This window comes from Phalaenopsis equestris, unplaced genomic scaffold (assembly GCF_001263595.1).
Source record: "Phalaenopsis equestris unplaced genomic scaffold, ASM126359v1 Scaffold000180, whole genome shotgun sequence".
NCBI lineage: Eukaryota > Viridiplantae > Streptophyta > Magnoliopsida > Asparagales > Orchidaceae > Phalaenopsis > Phalaenopsis equestris.
In genome coordinates, this window is record NW_018164622.1 from 463,988 (window position 1) to 469,133 (window position 5,146).

The window sequence follows — 5,146 nt, forward strand, 5'->3', positions numbered from 1 at the left end:
TTTTTTTTAAAAAGCATATGAAATTAATTAACAAAGCTAAAAATAAAAATAAAAAAACGTTTTCAAAGGCAGCCTTTGCTTTTGTTGACAACTGAAAGAAAGGTCGATCCATTCCCTAAGCTAAGCAAGTAGGCAGAAATAAATAAATAAAGGGTATTTACAGACACAACACACAATTCTTATGTATTTAGATATCTCATCCCTCAACTTTCCTATTTACACCAATAACACTCATTTATTTAATATCACATCAAAATTAGCACCATTATAACTTTTTAAAACTCAATTCACACATTTTTTGCCCAAGTTAAATGCAACAAAAAGTTATGTATGTAAATATGAAAGTTTAGGTGTGAGATATGTAAATACATGAGAATTATGTGCTATGTATGTAAATTTTCAAAGATAATTAATATGCATAATGTATTTACATGTCTAACACAAACTTTATTTTTTAATATTTATACAAAAACAACAACAACAACAACAACAAACATTTATCCCACTAAGTGGGGTAGGCTACATGAATCCTTTTTCTGCATTACATCCTACTGCGTGTCATATTTTCATTTAATTCTAATAGATTAAGATTATTTTTTATACAATATGCCAAAGTCTTTGAAGGTCTAACTCGCTTTTCCTAACATAAATTGAATCTAAAACATCTACTTTCCTAACTGCATCATCAAATGGTCGACATTTAACGTAACCAAATCATCTAAGATGACTCTCTCTAACATTATCCGTCACTGGACTTACACCTACCCTATCACAGATAAATTCATTTCCCATTTTGTCCCTTTCACTCAACTTTATTTTATGCTTCTCTTCTAAAGGCCAACATTCTGTGCCATAGAGCATTACAGCTCTCACCGACATCTCATAAAATTTTCCTTTCTAGTATAAGCGATACATTTCTATAACAAAATATGCAAGATGCATTCCGCCACTTCAAACAACCAACTTGAATTCTACAAATAACATCCCCATCTATATCACCATCACTTTCAACAATAGATCCGAGATATCTAAAACATTCACACATTTTAATGATTTGATCACCCACAGACACAACTCTTCCACTAGAGCAGCTATTGCTAAAATTACATTCCATATATTAAGTTTACAAAATTACAACTTTTTTCATATTTACACCACGCAAAATTTTCATATCACATAAAAAATACAGCTATTTCAGCTCTAAAAAGATGAAATAAACCATCCTCATGCTTAGGTAATGTAACATATAAAGCAAAATTTAGTCGCTAGATATATAAATATATAAGAATTAGAAGGTATATATGTGAATCTTTCATAAATAAATAAACTCATTAAGAACTAATTATGTAGAACATTTTATTTGTAAAACAAAGTCAATTAAACCTTAAAATCTGCACCAAGCTCCAGATCTATGGCATATGCTATTTCTTCCCTCTTGAAAAATAAAAGATTTGGATTTTAAGCCTCACTAAGAAATCCAGGGGCTATGTGGTAAAAAAATTAAGTCAGATTTAACCTAAATCTTATCAGATGCAAAAAAAAAAATAGCAACTTTTAAATCCTGAATTTATTAAATCCACCTTCTTCTCAAACTTTTTTGGTTCTGCCTTAAATCTAGGGTTTTTTAGATCCTGGTGTTGGAAGAACTCTGCAAATCAAAATTTACAGAAATTGTTAAATCCGTTACCAAAAAGAGCGTCATTTAAGAAGATTTAGCCTAAATCATTCAAATCAAGAAAGATGGAAGATGCATAAATCTCTCAAATCAAGCTTTACTCATAGTTTACTGAATCTAAAATTCAGCTCAAGAGATTCAATAGAATCCCTGTAGCTCAAAAACAATTAGAAAAGATTCAGCCTAAAGATCTTCCAAATCAAAAAGCCATAAAGTACATAATTTCTTCAGATCAACAAAACGATCGTAAAAGAACAGAACAAACACCATTAGATCCGCAGATAATTGCTTAGAAAATACATAGTCCAAACATAAAACATGATCCATAACATTCCCCATCAAACTCCACTCCATAGCCATATATCAAACACATCAAATCCCCTTAAAACATCACATAACAGTAATTCATCATAATTTTTTATCTGTCGATATTTACAAGGAAGGGCGTATCATTACTGGGAACCTGTTGTCTTCCTCTAGAACCAGGCGAGTCCACCTCTCATGGTTGGAGAAAGGAGGGTTTGATCGACGCAGAGGCTGTTAAGTTTCCACTCCGGCAGAGACTCGCCGTCTCCGGAAGCCGCGGCGGCAGTTCTCGGACGATTCCACGGCATGGTGAGCTTAGCCGGCTGCTGAGAACTGGGATGAGCGGACCGGCCCTTCGCCGAATCTCCCGGCGGCGAAATCTCCGGCGGATTTTTTCCTTTGCTGCTCATCTTTCTATGATCTCGCTCTCTCTGCAATGATTTTAAGCGATAAAGCACATGAGGTGTTTGTGGATAGGTTTTATAGAGAAGCGAGGTGGGAGCGGATTAGGAGATATTTGGTTTTCTTTTTGAATTTTTTTTTATTTTAAAAGAAAAAAAAAATGCTATTTTAATTTTATTAGTTTTGGAGTTAAGAGCGATTATTTTAGTAATGTAAATGAGGGTTACATTTTGTCTAAATAGCATGTAATTCTTCAATAGAGAAATCCATGTTGTTGGAAACCCAATAAAAGTTTGAAAACATAATTATTTAACAATTATGTGGTGCCTTTGAATTTTATTTAAATAATAATAATAATAATAATAATTATTATTATTATTAACGTATGTTTGGAAAAGAGTATGATTTTAATAATGGTAGAAAATTCACGTATAAATAAATAAATTATGAGAAGTCATGAGAAAGTCAGGAGAGATCGAGATATTTTTATCGTACAAACTTCAAAAAGAGGAAAAAGAATGAGACCAAACCTTCTGAAAATATTTTATCACTTGAAGTCATATATGATCAAAATTGGTTGAAGAGACGATCAAAATTGAGAAGTTGCATGAGATAATTTTAGCTCACAAAAATTAAGAACATGGCAAGGCACCAATTGAAGAGTGGAGAAAAGAACTTGTCACAACATAGGCAATTCACATTATTGGAGTTTTCATAACCATCCTTGAACAATTAAATGCAAAAGTTTCTTGTTATATCAATCTCAAAATGACTGTTGGCTTCATTTTTATCTTTTGTTAAGATTGCCCCTATTTTCGGACTTTTAATGGCCTACGAGGGCAAGATCAGTTGCTCTAAAACAAAATTCCAAAAGGGGTAAAAAGCGGCCAGGTATTGTGACCATAATGGTTGCCACGACCCTGCAAAAGAGAAAGACTTACATCAGAAATCAACTGGCGTCATTTATGGCGCTGCATCGTCTGGATTAGGTGCCAAGACATTCATTCAACATAATTTAATACGAGCATTGAAGCTCCAACGCTTTAGACAATGAGACGCCACAGTACCTAACCTAAAAGCATTTATGGTCCTCACTCTAATGATCTAATATTCAAGTGTGGCGTCACGGCTCTCGATTATCTATAAATAAAGGACACCATTTATGGTTTTGACACGACAAATCTTCAAAGCGATGCTCAGCCTCATGTATCCCTTTATCTAATTTTATTATTTTATTACGAGAAAATCTCGTTATGATAGCATGCCCACACAGTGAGGCCGAGGACTATCCATGGAACCTTCACTCCACAGCGAGTGGGGCAATGAGACCACAAGTTTTGATTTATGTGCCACGCTGGAAATCATCAGCACCCAAAGAATTTTGTGCACGAATGCCTAGCTTCACCACACCATAGATTTTCATAGTTTCTCGTAGTCCCAACACGATTAAACGTTGTAGGTGGATGTCACGCTGCTCAACCAGAAGGTAGACGCTCTCCTAGAGCGGATGGACTCTATCATAGCCTTGCTCGGTGGCATGTGGAAACCTACAAAAGGTGGGAGAAGGCGCTCCGACAATCTTCTTGTGGCCGTAGTCTGACAAGAGGGACAATGAATGATAACACTATGGGGTGTTGGTGTATATTTCCCAGTGACATGAGTCAAAATTTTGTACGTTTTTTTTTTGTATTAAGTTATACATTTTCTTCTCTATGTATTATGATTTTACGCTTATGAAAGGTTATTTATAGTATTTTTCAATTTACAGTGGTCAAATGCACTTCCTAAAGCAAAAAAAAAAAGATGTGTGTCATGAAGCTAACATGGCGTAACCATGCTTAAATGTGAAATGATTATGCTGACCTCGCAGGTTTTGCACTATAGTTATGTTTGTAATGGTGTAGCTACGCCAGCTACGCTGTGGCTACAACATTGTTATGCCAGATTTAGGCATGGTCTCGCCACCGTGCAACTTCTTAACTTGTCAAGAAATTACATGCCAAACTTGACATGGGATATAACAGTGGAAGCTAGAGCATGACCTAAGGGAGCCAACACTGGCTTAGATAGGTTTATTACAATTAAAGAAGAGTTTCCACTTCCATCCTTAAGATTTTTTTCCTCTTCTTTGAAGGAGAAATCTTCTAGATCCTTTTTTTCCTTTGAATGCTCAGAGGATTTCATGTGTGAGAGATTTACTCTGTTAGAGAGGAAGATTGAGGAGTTATTATTATTGTGTGACAAGGAGTGGGTGTATAGTAGAGAGTATTTAGTTGGTCATAAGTTTTTTACTTTTTTGCACTTGTTTTTTTTCAAATTTTCAAAGAAAGTTTCCCTATTTTTTAATCTCATGTTCAGTAACTAATCTCTTTCATGCTTTTTTGATGTAAATTTAAGTTTTTCTCATTGAATTATTCATGTGTTTCCCAGTAAACATTATTTGAGCTTTTAACTTATGCATGTTGTTGTGTTAACATTTGATACATAGTTTACTCCTGATTTGATCAATTAGGATGATGAAAACACTTGTAATTTAAACTTCTAACCGTCTTCTAGTGGAATGAGTTTGTTAACACACAATAGCTTCATGAAATATGCATATTGTCATTACAACCTAGATGAGGGATCCAACACGTCCTAAAAAATGTGCATTGTTATGACCTACTTAACTGTAATAGAGTTTCTAACTGTTCTTATGACTTAGATATAGGCTAAGAATAATATTATCCTTGGTTAGTAACTATCACATAGGTTAATTCATGA